This window comes from Anser cygnoides, chromosome 13 (genome assembly GCF_040182565.1).
Source record: "Anser cygnoides isolate HZ-2024a breed goose chromosome 13, Taihu_goose_T2T_genome, whole genome shotgun sequence".
Classification (NCBI taxonomy): Eukaryota; Metazoa; Chordata; class Aves; order Anseriformes; family Anatidae; genus Anser; species Anser cygnoides.
In genome coordinates this window covers 7,344,781-7,361,073 of record NC_089885.1, presented here as the reverse complement: position 1 = coordinate 7,361,073, position 16,293 = coordinate 7,344,781, and the positions used below count along the sequence as shown (strand labels likewise).

At 39.5% G+C, this 16,293-nt stretch overlaps 1 long non-coding RNA gene across 1 annotated transcript; it reads right to left on the bottom strand.

The window, feature by feature from the left end:
* Positions 1-631: 631 nt before the first annotated feature.
* Positions 632-15,777, bottom strand: LOC136791838 (uncharacterized). The gene is made up of 2 exons (XR_010834686.1): positions 13,116-15,777; positions 632-10,597 (listed from the first exon to the last, which is right to left on the bottom strand). It is a non-coding gene; the product is annotated as an uncharacterized lncRNA (long non-coding RNA).
* Positions 15,778-16,293: the final 516 nt, after the last annotated feature.

Sequence of the window (16,293 nt, the reverse complement as noted above, 5' to 3'; positions counted from 1 at the left end):
TCCAAAGATAATTTTAATTAAAAAAAAAAAAAGTCATGGGGATGTGGATGTAGCAGGTCTGGCTTAATTTGAGCTGTAGAAAAAGCTTTGTAAAATTAAGTCTTGTTTTAGATGGCTTTTTAATGATTTGTTTGGTGCTGAAGCTTTACTGGTGTTTAAACTAGTGACAGACAGGCATTGTACTTAAACACAGTGTTTAGAAATGGAGGACGTGTTCACGAACTTATTTAAAAACAAATGTAAACTAACTACAGGGTTTTTGATGCATCGAAACCCCACTAGAACTATATGCTCTTTGGGTAGTGCTCTCCAGTCCCCTGAGTTCTTCATTAGCTGAAAACTAAGCAGGGGTTGAGGTCAGTTACTGTGTCAACTTCACAACCTAGCCTGTAACTGGTGCAGCAAATAGTTTAAGATCTGATCTGGAGTTTATTCCAAAGCCCAGTAAATCAATGAAAGTCTTAGAGCTACAAAAAGGTGATAGTTTAGCATAGTCACTGTTCTGAAACATTTTGCTAAGTAAATATTGTCTGGGTACAAACTGAACTGCCTAGTCAGGATTAAAATGAGGGATAATACTTAAAAGAAAAACTGAACTATTACATTGACTTCCTCATCCAGGTGTCATGTGAAGTGTTTACTAGTGGTGGAGTTTCATAAGGTCTAAAGTAACCCTCACATAGAAGTGCCTGTATTCTGTTATTGCCATTCTTGATCTTTTTAAGAGAGTCATAGCCATATATTTTATAAATATACACATATGCACCTTTAAATCTTTAAATTTGCAGAACAAAGGTTTACAGAGCAGAAGTGTAGCAAAAACAATGTAATAGCTTCTATAATTCCCTGGTGAGGGATGGGAGAAGTACAAAAATGAGGAGGAAGAGACTCTGTGTAAGATGTCTTAATTTGGCACCATATACTTGTCCAATTTAATTCCATCAAGCTATGTGGTTACAAGAGTGCCAGAAATATATCTATCAAGCCATTTTAAATAAGTTCTTTGTGGACTTGTATATTCCATTTGTTTGTAAAACATCCTTTTTGTGCACTGTAATGAACTTGAACTGAAACTTAAGTTATTATGCTCATATCACTGAACAGAGTACTGTTCAGCTACCTCTACATAAGGTTGAAGTACTTTGTTTTTTTCCAGATTTGTTCACACTGTCATATAAAATATATTTTTTAAAAATCATAGTCCAAAGAACCTGTATGTGTTTGTAGATGTACATATAACTACCTTGTACCAACAAAGTCTGTGTGGAGAGTTGTTTGCTAATTAAACTTTTTGTGTTCTTTACTCTTTGGCTTGCATAACAAAGAACTATACCTGGTAACAAACATTACATGTAAGCTACTTTTTCAGGTATTTTAGAAAAAGGAATGAAGAACAAATCCTAGATCCTACAGTAATGCAACAAAATTTGATGTGAAGGAACTAACTCACAGAAAGCAAGTTAGTTGCCCAAACCTCATTTGTGAAAGACAGCAAGAGCATTTTTCCTTCTTCGCAGTAAAGTAGGAATGATGGGAAGTGACAAGGGCCTGGCTTTCAATACTACATTTGCTTCTCTGGACTGTGGTACCTCTCACATACTGCTTGCTTCACAGTGAGTTGCTTCATTTTCTGTGATTCGAAGCAATAACTGGGCTAACTTTTCATTTACAGTCTCAGCCAAGAATGAGCCCTAGCTGCTTTCTAAGCTGTATCAGTGAAAGCACTATATTCAGTGAGGACCCTTAACCAGAAGTTTCATAGGGTTTTTTAAGTCCTCAATTTTACAGAAAAAGCTAGAAGAGTAGTTTTATTCATAAACTTATCACTGAGAGGAACAACTTCATATTTTATTCTACTAAAAATATGGAAGCATTGCCTGATTTTTAAAAGGTAAACAGATATGGACTGTTCCTTTAAAACACGTATGGACTGCTCCTTTACCTTGTCATTTAATCAAGAAGGGAGCTGTGGCATGGTTGTCATACACTGCATAAGTCCCTGCCACTTATACTACCAGAGTTTGGCTTGCTGGTCTCTTATGTAAGCTTGTTCAGGTCCTGCATTTATTTTAGAATCCAAGGCATAGTCTAAACACCGTATATAGTAAGCCAAAAACTAATTATGTCAACGCTGCTGTTTTCTTTAACAACATAAATTTGAATCTGAGTAGAGGAAGTATTTTTGTTGAAGTGCTTTTCCATCAAGAAATAGCAAATAGCCAAAACTGAAGGTTTGCTTAAAGTGTTTGAACTATTCCTTTTAATTCTCAATTTCAGGTTTGAAGGCTTTAATTAAGAAAGGTTTTTAGTTGCAGTTTAATGTACAGTTTAAAAATGTCTTTAGTTGTAGTTTAAAGCAGAGAAAATATAAAGTAAAGACAGGGTAGCAAACATATTTTCCAACTACTTGTTCACTGTGCTCCCATTTTGTAATGTTGTATCTACATAGATTTATTCAAATGACTTTTGAATTATTCTAAAGTCATCTATGCTTACATAATGTTTCACATTAAAATGAGCATTAAGAAGTGCTAATGATCTCTATCCTGTAAAGCAGTTGAAGGGAAATTACTTACTCCAGTTACCCTTGCTTCCCAGTTTATTTCGTAACACAATAATCTGCATTCACCAGGGCTTGGATCAGGACTGTGGCATGCTGAGCGAAGTGAAGGACATGCTACGTGATAGCTCCTGGCTGTTATCTGCCACAGCTTTGAAAATTCTGGCATTCAGCTGTAACATGCTTTTTGTTCTATTAATGAGACGCCACAAAATCGTGGAACATCTATTAATGTGCTGTGGTTCTCTATGAGTTAAAGTACTGCAACATTTTTATCTTCAAGTGAGGTAGCTGACTTCTTAATTTAACAACTATTTAGCTTCTGCTATACCAGTTGTAGGCTGACCGGTCCTTAGTTCATCCTAACCAGAATGATAATAAAAAAAAAAACACTGAGGTCTGCTATGTGTCCCCCTCTTGGCCACACCTACCGTTGAAGAAGGAATAGAAACTTTGTTAGTAAACTATCATAGGGCTAGGCTTGTTTGTTGTTGTTTTTTATATTATTTCTGATTTTCAAGCTGAGCAGATTTTTTTATCAGCAGTTAATAATATCAAGTTCTCTAGAAACTACACAATAGAACAGATTAAGTCATGCTTACTAGTAAACTAGGTCATCAGGCCTTCTTTACCAGACATGCTGTATTTTTAACTAACCATTAAGATAAGCTGTATATCGATGCCAAAAATTAATACACAGAGGCTACCTGAAAACCAGAGCACTGACGTAAAGAGCGAGATTTCCTATGAAGACTAGCCCTCAGCCGCCACATACCGAACAGTTTACATCTTCTGTTAGGATGGCTTTCAGGTTACAAAAGAAATGACTGGCTGAAAGAATCTATATAATAAAAGCCTGAGTATGCTGTCAATACCATTTTCATGCCAGCATAACATCTTTTGTTTCAGTAGATCTGCTCTTGGTTTATAATGCCATAAAATGAAAGGAGAATTAAGCTATTTATGTAAGTGACTTTATTTATATAACTGACTTATGCTGTATTATGTGATGGAAAAGAAAATCAAGCACATGGCTTTTTTGTGTTTTCTATGAGCTACAGAAAGATTTTGTAAAAGTAAAACTAGTAATAAATGGTTTTCTTTATGTATTATATTAGTAGTTCAGTCTTATCCACATGGAGGCTTTATCATCTGTAGAAAACGTGGTAATAAGTGACATGATAATGTGAAAGGATTTTAGCAGGTCTGCAGACAACCTCGAAACTCTGAATTCTGAACATCACAATTTAGGCTGTAAGTTAGTTCAACAAAGCAATTGTTATTCAGTCTCTTCTGTGGATGACTCAATGATTTGTACTGTGACTATTAGTACTGAACGTACCATCTGAAATTCATTTTGAAAGATTACTGAAGCATTAATGATTTAAAAGTGGTTTCTACAAGTATTTCTATCAATGAGAAGCCCGAGCTCTGTCAAGGCTAAAGAACATACACAAGGATTTTCAACATTGCTGAATTAGTTTTCTTTTTAATACTTTACACTGTTTTTCATTCCTTAGTGAATGATGGCTATATAATATTTAGGAAATCAGGGTCAGTAGAGTAAATGTTTCTGTAGCAGTTTGGCAGACACACCTTTCATAACTCATAAAGTCACTACTGGAAAGGCATAACTGGGTCACAGAAGTGCATGGTGGGATGCTGCTTTCCAGTTATGCAACCAGGGTAACTAAAGGTTAGAGAAAGCACTTGAATAACGAGCTTTTTGCCAGAAAGAGTGGAAGAGAAAAACAGTGTTTTTAAATGCTGGCTTTCTGAGCAGCAGCCGCCTAACGTGTCTAGTTTGGAGTCATCAAACCGAAATAGAACCGGATGCGTCAGAACTTTGAAGAATGGCAATTCAACATCCCAAAAGAAAAATACATCTACTTGTATTCCAAAATCAAAGCCTACCAGTTCTATGAGCCCAACAGATTATACTGGAGCCATTTGCAGCATGCTGCTCAGCTCTTTCTCCCAGCCCGCTGTAACTGGCTTTATCACTCCTGCCTTGTCCTTTTACTTTATCACCCAGAAACATCTTCAACTTCAAAGAATCTCACATTTTACTTTAATCAGTTTTATCATACTAACCTTAACTTCTCTATTTCCCTGACAGCTTGTAGCACCTTCGTCTGTTTCTTCCACAAACTTTTTTTTCCCCTGATTCTATGTACTTTACTGCATTACTTCTAATAAATACAATTACTGAGGAATTCTTACCATATTTCTTAGAAAGAAAAGAATAGTGAAAGGAAGTTGCGTTTCAGCCCTGTGAAGGTTTTCCAAGGTTTAGAGGGCTAGGACATAGCCCATGGGCACAAATTATCACATTAACTAACAAATAGCTCCCATCAAGTTGGGATATTAATTACAAAGCTGAATGCTGTACTGCAAAGAGACTAAATAAAATGGTTCTCTTTTAATCACAATTATTTCTCCTGTTACAGCTGCACACCAGATAAATATATTAATCAAAATGACCTCATTTTAGGCATGAGTAGCAGTGTTATATAACCATGTTAAGTATGCTATTTTATTTCCCTCCCGCCAAGGAGAAATGGTGTTTGTCTTACAAGAGTTCCAAAATAAGTCTGGTTATACAGCGATGGGGGAAAGAACAGGAGGGAGAGACGAAAGCAAGAGAATTAGTAAGCAAAATGACTCATTCCCCAAGTGTAGAGGTGATGCTACGCTCCACTATTAAGTATTAGTTGCTCTATAGCAAGCTAATGTTGTCATCGGCAGCCTCAGTGCTCCTCATATGACCAACATTTCTCGGGATGGGAAAAACAGATGTGTTACAGGAACGGAAGCTCCTTCTTTTCAGACCTCTCAATCAGATGACATCGGCTTACAGCATTCCTGCTTTGCTTTCAAGCTGTTTGTGAAGGCTGGCTCCATAAACAAGGAGCCTGCAGAATCAATCCCGTCATTCTTTTTGTTGCTCACTTCTCTGGTGAAAAGTGCCATTCGATTAATTCCTTTTTAGTGCTACCAATCATGCTTTAAACAAGCTCACGAGCACCCTTAAAAGTAGAATATATCCCCCACACACAACAAGTCTGAAACTCATCTAGATTCATACTGCACTACAGAAAAAAGGACCAAGAGGCGTACATTTTTGCAATATAAGATCACTCAGGCAGAGAACTCTGATAAGTGCTGAAAATGTGAAAAACAAATGGCAGGGTATGCATTTCCCATTTGCTCAATACACACACATAAAAGAAACACTGTGTAGGCTTCACTGCAGCATACCAGTGCGTCCAAAACTCAAAGGTTAGTTACATAAATGATAAGGCGTGGGCTTAAATGCTTCATTCAGCTTGTTAATTACTTGCTTTGTGGCCCGAGCCAATGTTCTGAAACAGGTTCATCCAATATTGTGTTGCTTCCTCTGCATTTTCATTTAGTGTATTAAGCTGAAGTGCTGGGAACAATTTGTTGCAATACCTAGGAAGAGTCTGTTTTCTTTTCAAGCAATTTACAGAACAAACTTCATCAGACTAATCTATGGATGCTCTTTAAATGTCCTCCCTATTTCAGAAAGTTATTAAATTTGCATCTTAGAACATTCTCTTTAGGCAAGGGAAGTGCATAAGCACATATGTATTATTGACGTTTTATGTTTTGGTGGTTCCTGCTTCGTATTCTTTTTAATCCACACGTCCAACATGAGGAAATGAATGGCAGTGTGTTAGAGACTTCTCAAAATAAAATACTCAAAATATCTCTGGCAGAGAAGTGGTAGAAGCTATGGGGTAAACGCTATGTTTTAATAGTAGATGGAAATAGTTCCATCATCAGTGAACTGGAATATCTGGTTGATTAGGATCCTTAATGCCATAGAGAAGAACAACCATGCATTATTGAATGGCCTAGCCTAAGAAAGACAGACCACCTGTATATTTCCTAAGATGTGCCGGCAGAAACTGGAGATTCAGAATTCCTTATCTCTGTGGCAATAAATCACATTGTGCTTGGAGCAAGCTGTAGTTATACCACAAGACACCTCATCAAGGTTGTACCTGGGAACCCCATCTAAGATTTACTTCAAACAACAGAATTTGTTTTGAAAGTACAACTGGGTAACTTGCCTTGTTTTCATCAGGGTACATTTGCAGACATCTTGATTTCTAACTCAGACACGGGCTAAGAAGCCTATTGAGCCCTTGAATATGTTTTAACAGCTACAGTGAAGTGGAAACAAACATTGCAACTGTCTCAGAGGTTTTGACTCCCAGCATTTAAGAGACTCTAATACGTACTCTTCAAACCTCACCTTCCTATTTCTATATTAAAGCTCCATCTTTTTCCTCTATAATAAAGTTGCCAGTTAGAGATTTCTGAGTCACAAATGCAGATTAGCATTTGGATCTGAATTACAAGTCTTGAAAAATTAAGGTTGACTGAAAGAGGAATCTCATCTAGTCAATTACATGGACCAACTGCAAAATGCAGATTGCAGTTGCAAACATGGGCTGAAGCTATCTGGCTGTATGCACTGCTGTGTGAAAGGTGATGAGATATATCTCATTGCCAGCCTACATGTAACCTTCTGTCCACATCATTCTCCAGATTTTTCAGGAATGTTACCTCTGAAGTCACTCATACCTCTTGGTTCTGCATTTTGGATTGCTTTCTCTACTTCTGCTGGCTTGCTTTACTTTTCCTATTTCATTATTTCCTGCCCATGGGCCGTATCATATCCTTTCATCAATATTTCAGCAGAACGACTCCCTGTTGGAATCAGCATGGATTTCTGCTTAAAAATTGATAGCACAATATGGCCCCACATTTCTGTTCTTATGCACCTGTTCCTCAGTCCCTCTGGCTTTAATACTCTCATTCTTCAGATTGCTCAAACACTAGAGTATTCTTAGCTGTATTTAAACTACCAAATGAATACCATTTCTAAATTAGAACACACATTAAAAATGCCTTTTTGTTAGCAAGTGAGGCTCAACCACACTCTTTAGCTGATTTCACTATACAGATCACTTTTGTCTTCAGGCTAAACATTGTTTCTTCAAATTGAAGATGAAAACTGCAATTAAATATAGGCCACAGATGTTCAGGATGCAGAGGACAAAAATATAGGTTTCATAACTCGACAGTTATGCAACCAGTTGCTTTTCACATATTAAACTGAACATTTAATTTTACGCTCTTATTTACTGTTAATCTAAACACAAATAAACCTCTGACGGGTCCTTAAAATGGTGAGACTTTAAAAAAAAAATCCTTCTGATCTATTTTAATCATTGACAATTTTTTTTTCCTCAAAATGTTCATTGTTTTCTAATTTAACGTCAGATCCCCAAATACTCAGACACCCAGGTCTCCATTAAATTACTGAGGTACCTAAATAATGCTGAGGATCCAGGCTTTAATTTTGTTGCAGACCTGGTAAAGATGAGACTATTGTAAAATAAGGTCGTTATATATAAGTGCTATTTACCCATACCTACCAAATCTCATTTAAAGCATCTACCCCAACAGTCCAAGTCCTCTCTGGGACTGGCTGCATGCCACCCTGCAGCAGTGAAACTCTCATCAAACGCAGCACAGTCATACACGCAAGAGACACAATTTTTATAGCAGCTGGATCTAGACTACAGAATTTAATCCCTTAGTAGACAAAAATGATTGGAGGACTAAGCACTTTCTGTACTTACATAAAAATCCTTTTCTTCAACTTAGCTTCCCTCTAGTAAATCACACATTAATTCTCTCACACAAAAACAAAGAAGTAAACCAAACAAGTTGTTCTGTTTGCTGACTGTAAACGGAGAGAGAGTGCATAAATGAATGTTCTTCTCACAACCCAACCATTTATACTTCTAGACCCGTTTTCTAGGGAAGCTTCACATACAAAATTACACTGCCTGCACATCATCTCTGATAAGTTTTGAACCAGGTGGCTGCTCCTTAACCATGTTATTGAGATTTTTACCACACCCTTTCAAACATGAAGCTGCCAGACAAGTCACCCAGCATGCACATGCACACAAACATGCAGAGGAGGTGAGCTTCCATGTGGCTCTGGAATAGCTGCAATACAGAGAGGACAGCACAGGGGACAAGGGAGGGGGGACAAATGCAGCAGGAAATACAGAAGAGAAGGTGTGCAACTCTATATGAGAGCAAACTTCTTCAATTTCAGCATTTGCAAATTTAACTTGTTAAATACTCAGGAGACACCTGAATAGTTTGGCAATAGGAGCACAATTTGCAGGAAAAATATAAACTAAAAGACTTGTTAGGTGTTTTGCCTTTTTTTTTTTTTAATAAGGTCAAAAACCACTATCTGAATAATAAAAACAATAACAACCAATAGCAGAATAGGAAGACAACCAGTTTGCCCAGAGTCAGTCAAGGCAGTCATTCCCAAGTCACTTTTGTTGATGAATAAAACAGGTCATGTAGAGATCACAGTCTGTATTTTAGATCACAGTGTGAATCTGCAGAACTGATATGCTTCATTTTTAAGCTCAAGAAGTTTAATTCAGACACAGAACAGAGCCTCACGGTGTCATTTTGCAGTCATTTTAGAAGTAGAATTGTACTTTGGAGAACACAGGGAAGAAGAGCTAAGAGCCTCAGATTTCTTAGAACCAAACCTGTGCAAACATCTAGAAGAGCTCCTGACTCTTCTGCAACATCTGGCGAGCTGGAAAACTACACAAACAAGACATCTAATAAACTTGAATTACAGCTGCTGGTATAAAAACCTAATTTGTACATCTGTTCGTTCCGAGCCCTTGCAGCCTTGTAAGGGCAGAATCAGATGTTCCCAACCCCTGAAGAAAATCTTCATTAATCTCCTCTAAGAATCTGACACAAGTCAGTTGGGTTTGCCAAGTTCAGCCAAGCTACATGATTCGGGTCACACAAGTCGAGAACAGAGTTTTACTGGTAATGCCGAAAGAGACAGAGAGGTGGTTGTTTTAAACCCCCTGTAACAGCCAGTTTGAATCTGGCAGGCCAATTCTTCTCCACTGCACAAAGCAAGCTTCTCACAGTTTCTAAATGAAGCACAAAGTCCTTAATGCAGTTACTAAATGAGAAGTGGCATCTCAGTGGGCTGCCTCAGTGGATTAATTTTAAATGCATAATTCAATATAGACCCACATAAACCTTTATGAATAGAAATGGAGGTTATATAAGCATGTTCTTACAGTGTATACTGCAAATTCAAAGGCCAGTTTGAGTATAAATCAACTCTTTTATTAATATTTTCACCTTCCCATAGGTTCAACTCTCTAGCAAATGTGCTAATCAGATTACTTTCTTCACTTATACACTGAGATGTCTAAAAGAAAACAGTACTTCAGTGCCAGAGACCAACTTTTTCCCTCAATACTTTGAGGAACGTTTACACTGAGATCATTTTTCAGAGGCCGGCTGCATTGGGGACAGCTCAGTAAGGGCACTGAATGCAAGACCATCGTTTCCCATTGGTGAAAGGGTGAAAGCTGAAGGTCCACAAGTCCTGCGGGGACCTGCATGTCTCGCAACATCTAATGAGCAGAAAAAATGCTGGACATGCTTCTATAGAAAGCCAATGCTGGGAAGCAAATTTGCAGCCCCCTTTTAAGACCCAAGAAATATCCATGGGCAAGTTTAATAAGGTATCGTGTTAGAGTGGCATGTCACCTAAAAGCAAGGCAAAAGCTGTTTTTCTACTCCCTGCCTTCTTTGGAGCCAAAACATATCCACTCCTCAGGGAAGCCAAAAGGAAAACCAGCTTCTTATTTTCATCCCTTCCTAGCTAGACAAATTTGGCACTTCAGAAATGCAGCTTTAGACACACAGGCACTTTGCTACTTCTGCTACAATAATAAATGGTCACATTCCTCACTTTAGCTATCCTTAATGTGCTTTAAGTATACAGCTGTTAATAAACCAAGCCAAAGATCTCAGGAAACCAAAATAAAAGAAGGCCTACCTCAGCACCACTTTTCATGTGGTAGATGAACCGTTTCCCATAAATGAATTTCTTCTGAACCAGTAACGATTTACTTCAGTGCACTGAAAAAAAAAAAAAAGGAAAGAAAAAAAAAATCAGATTAGTTTGATGATCCCAGAAATATAGTCATCTTTTTAGCCAGGGATTAATATTGCCTTCAAGCAAGGTAAATCCCTACCATCTCATTGAATGACTGCAAAACTGATCTGCAAAACTGATTAGCAGCTTCACAAGTTAAAAATATGTTTATAGGTTACTACAATTTATTATTAAACATAATCAGATTAATTAAAGTCAGAATGTCAGGCTTGGGCTATTAATAGAAATATTTATGATTGCGCGTTGACAGGAACAGCTACTGTGCTACTGGGCTGTGTATGAACAGCCTAGCTTCAAACTGAACATTGTTTATAGGAGCCAGAAAATGACAGGGGCTTAAGAACAAGAACAAAAAAAATCCAAATATTCCCAAACTTTGAGGAAACTCAGATCTGGATCTGGACCAGAGCATCACATCTGAGTTACAGTTCCACAACCCACAGAAAAAAAACTCTGATTCATATACTTGTTAAACTCTGGAGAACTTTAAATTTAGGTTAAAATCTAACTTTCTATCTTGGGTCCACTATCAATGAAAACATAAAGGAAGGCAATGGTGTGAATGACTGTGGAAATGCCTACGCTGTGCTTTGCAGGGAGATGCAAACTTGCCTTGCTTTCCCTCCGAGTCAGGTGGACGTCAGAGAGCTCTAACCAAAAAGCCACTATGCCATAGGCACCGTGGCACATCAGCAATGCCACATGACAGGCGATGTGTGGTGGCACCTCGTCTGGTGCCAACTCACACCCACGCAGCTCTGGACACGAGCAGAGCGAGCTGTGGTCAGCCTGTGAAATCGCCCACCCTGTGAAAGTTGAGTGGAAGAAGTGTCTGCAGTGACATCAAGGAACTCAAAGAGGCCAATAAGAAGCATTTTAGTAAGAAACAGCTATTAATTACAAGTCAAATTCTGGAGGGGCTACCTAGGAAACACAGATACATTTGTTCAACCATTTTTTCATTGCAAACTGCCAGACAGGGTGAATTTGGGACAATCTCCCCCCAATTCAACATAGTTCTGGCGTAAGCAGGAGAAGATTTGACCCTAAGTTATTTACTGAGACTCATTTTTAAGCAACACAGAAACAAAAAAGCCCAATTATACTCTTATTTAGACCAAACTAATTCCATTGGCTTTAGTAGATTTGTTCCTGACTGACAGAGTTGTTCCTGAGATTTGAAAGAAAGCCCAAAGTGCCACTTAGCATTGAAATCCTTCTTGTTATTTTACATTTCCTTGGAAAATTGCATAAAGTCTGTTCTTGCTTAAGTCACTCCCAGAAAGAAAAACTCTTTGCTGCAGTGCTGTGGTTACAGACCCATACTGTTAATAAAAACAAATGCAAAAGTATAGCAAAAACATCAGTTCTGTCTGGGAAAATTGTTGGTTTTATCTGCTCAGTCAACACAAAAGAGGCTATGTGTGCATGTTTCTAAAATTCTCATTATCAGACTGAAAGGGAAGACTGACAAACTGCTTATACAACGCGAAGAAATCAGATGTTCCAGCAGCCTTGGCTCCGCACACTGCCAGCACCACTGGCTCGGCTTCTTTCACATGGTAGAAGCCATGAGAAATTCATTTTATGGACCAGGCTATTATGCAATGGCCTCAGTTGCATCAGCACAGCAAGGGAAGCACTAGGGGAAGAGTAAATAAAAGTTGAGGCTCTGTGCCTGCAACACGGCAGCCGCCCGCAGAGCGCCTGCAGGAAGCCGAGCCGCTGAGCCCGGCTGGGAGGTCTGCACGGGGAGCGCTCCAGGCACATGCTGCTCCATCCCAGCTCCCTCTGCTATGCTCCAAAAATTAATTAGTCGTGGCAGATTGGCAGTATCACCTGAGTTTTGATCTGTGCCTCCAGAGGAGAAATCCGTATGAAAAAGTTTGGAAAAAAAATATAAGCCAGCATCAAGAAATGACACGTGCACTGTTAAATCCTGTGACTTTGGTGGAGCTGCAAACAAGGCTATTGCTACCTGTGAACTGAATGCACTGGGCCAAATCGGTGGTACGCAGCCATAACACCACCTGTGCTGGAGGAAAACCACTAAGCTGTATTAATGGAACATATGAAAGACATCAGAGATCTCATCTGGACAATTACTGGCAGCAGCCCGTTCACAGAGCCCCTAGCTAAAGCTGTACAAACATTTTTTTGCCATACTGCAGCGGGGAGCTTGTGTCTGGAAGTAAAGCAACATGTACTGTAGAGCAGCGCGTCTGTTGGCGTGGAGGCAAGCATGCTGCGTGGAGCAGCTACTCCTCATTTTGGGTTAAAAGACCCTCCAAGACATCTTATCAAATTTGGCTTCAGGGAAATTGCACTTGCTTGGAACTTCTGAATGGTGTCACCAGGTCCTTCATGTAACGCTGTTTGGTGGTACTGCATTACCCGGGAATAAGTGAAGACTTTCACACCCAGCAAGTGCAAACCAAACACATCTCCTGGAGGCTTTAGGTTGATCACGGCCACACTGACCTGGTTACCAGCCTTGGATTCCCAAGTGGTGACACCCACCCTAAGGGCGGTTGGACTCGAGGTTGCAACATCACATTTTGTCACAACAGACCACGACACGAACGTCAGAAGGGTCATGCGCAGCACAGAGATGTGCCCTTCCCAGAGGTTCCTGCAAAATGATACGGAGTTAAAGTCTGTGATACAAGATCACAGCTCACCCAGAATTTTGGAGATGGTGGCAGAAAGCTTGAAGTCCGAGCTTTTAAGGGAAGTCAAGGAGCAGGAAAATAAAAACTTTCACTGTGGCCAGTCAAGAACAGGACTAGACCTGAAGTCCACCTTTCAACATGCCCACACTGATACATGCCACAGAATTTGGGCTTTAGTAGCAAGTCATGCTCTGAAACTATTAGACAAATAGCAAGTAAAACTTGATGTTGATAGTCATAGCACTTTATATGCAATGTAAATATTCCTATTGATTGTTCTGTCACAGTATGTAGTGCTTCTTCACAGTCAAATCCCTTGTTTTATACACAATGTGAAGCAAGGAGACATTTATTTTCATTAGGGATCATAACACTAAGAATGCTTATGTAACCAATTGTTCTGTCAAAATGGAAAGCACAAAATGAATCTGATTTTCTTTCATGCAAATACAGATCAGGTCACTCATCTTTGAGGAGAGCTATCTATATCAATGAAATGCTCTACTAAAACAGGTCGTGTATTTCCCTCTTCTTTGTAATATGTATGATCTGAGATCCAAACTGAGTAAACACCTGTTGTGTCTAAAACAAAGCTCTAATTTTATGTAGATAGATCTTAATTTGTACATCTAGTGACAGAAAAGTCAGTTTATTAAATCCTGTATGAATAAAACATGCTTTCACAGCTCACAAAGTCCAGTGAAGTTATTTCACCCCACACGTACACCTGGTAAAATGCTGACCCTTTGGGGGGCACATCTCCCCTCCTCTGCTTCTCACCAAGTGTCACTTTGCTTCGTTTGCCCACGTCACCAGTGACAGAGCTGGCATTTAGGACAGCAGGAATGACGCACTCGCTAGAAGCCAGCCAGCAACATCATCTCCTCCTGCCTTGCTAGCTCTCGATGGTGCCAACAACATCGTTAGGGAAGGCTGCTGCAAGTAGTTTGAACTCTATGGAAACACAACACGGCCCCTGAGACTTAGACCCTTTTCCATACATTGCTGCAGTTGCTACAATGACCTTATTGTGTAACTTGGAAAAAGTTACCTCAATGCCACAGAAATGTATTCCTGAGAAATGTGGAAAGCTTCTAATTTTAAAACACTCTACCTCACCCCACTGTGTTGGAAAAATACCTGTAAATCATAACTAATTTGGAGGTCAGAATGGGATAACAGAGAAAATATAATAGAGCGTTAACTTAAATTGCTTTAAAAAGTAGGTTAAAGTGATCTTTAAACAGGGCAGAATTGCTAGTATCGATAGGTATGCAATCTTGGACTTGTAAAGTATGGCTGACTACAAAACAAGTAAGAAGTGTTTCTGATCTCACAAATGAAAAGTAAAACAATTTAGAGAGAGAAGCTCTATTTTTTTAATGGACCTATTCTGTGGCAGAGAGAGGGAATGCTGGAGTGAGAGTTTCAGGTATGAAATATCTTTTGTATTTGGATTGTTTACATCAATTCCTTCTTTCTGCCTTTTTATCTGTTTCATACAGAACTATGTCAATTAAATACTCCACACCGTCATCCATTTCCATACCTATTTGTTGTTTAGTGATTATCTTGGTTTATAGATCAGAATAAGAATCTACAGTTAATAATCCTGTTTACATAAACTGCCTGTAGATTTTTCTTAACTGCTTCTAAAAAAAACAGCTATTAAAATAGCTTATTTTTAAATCCCTCCTAGTACAATGGGAATCATAATAGCATCTCTCAGTTTCTGTAGTCAATAATCTGCCCCTCAGTCAGGAGAAGCTGCTAAACTTTGGCTTAGCTCACTTCTGAGAAGCTGCATTTTTAACACAGGTCTTACAGCAGTTCTATTTAAAGAGCTGCGGTGCTGTGGGCTCCACCAGCAGGTCACAACACGCTTTGATGTGCAGCGCAGTCAAAGTGCTCACCTGCTTAATGGGGCTCAGAATAAGGAAAGAGGTCTGGCAACAGAGCGTTACCTCCTGGACCAACTAACCTGGAAATGTGCAGACTGTGTCAAATGGAAGAAGAAAAAGACCCTGACAATGGCAGTGGGCATCTCTGATGCATTTCCATTCATTTACAAGATCTTATTGTCCTGCTTCCTCATGCACAGGGGGAACAGATGGATAAAGACCTTCCAAATAAAGCCCCCTTCTGATACCCTTCCTTAGGCTAATACACACCCCACCGTGCAGGAGTACTTTGAATTACAGCTTCCCGCTCTGAGCCTCTTGTTTCTCGAGTTGAACTGTCATTCGTCCATAATCATTCACCTTCATCCAGCTATGCCTCTTCATTCATCCAGCTTGAAATATCTGAGCGACCTTTTCTGTTCTGGGCAGATGCACTATTTTGTGCTCCAGGTTCAGAATTTGCGGTTTATTTCACTGGCCTACTTTCATAAAATATATTAAAAAACATTCTCAATGAAAAAACAGAGGTTTCACTAAACCTCTGCTGTACAAACTAACCCAGACCGTAACAACAGCGCTACAGGAAGGACATGGACGTGCTCGAGCGAGTCCAGAGAAGGGCGACCAAGCTTGTGAGGGGTCTGGAGAACAAGTCTTACGAGGAGCGGCTGAGGGAGCTGGGCTTGTTCAGCCTGGAGAAGAGGAGGCTCAGGGGCGACCTCATCGCTCTCTACAGTTACCTGAAAGGAGGCTGTAGAGAGGTGGGGGTTGGTCTATTCTCCCACGTGCCTAGTGACAGGACGAAGGGGAATGGGCTAAAGTTGCGACAGGGGAGTTTTAGGTTGGATGTTAGGAAGTACTTCTTTACCGAAAGGGTTATTAAGCATTGGAACGGGCTGCCCAGGGAGGTGGTGGAGTCACCATCCCTGGAGGTCTTTAAAAGACGTTTAGATGTAGAGCTTAGGGATATGGTTTAGTGGAGTACTTAGTGTTAGGTCGGAGGTTGGACTCGATGATCTTGAGGTCTCTTCCAACCTAGAGAAATCTGTGAATCTGTGAATCTGTGAACAGCAACAGCTTGGAACG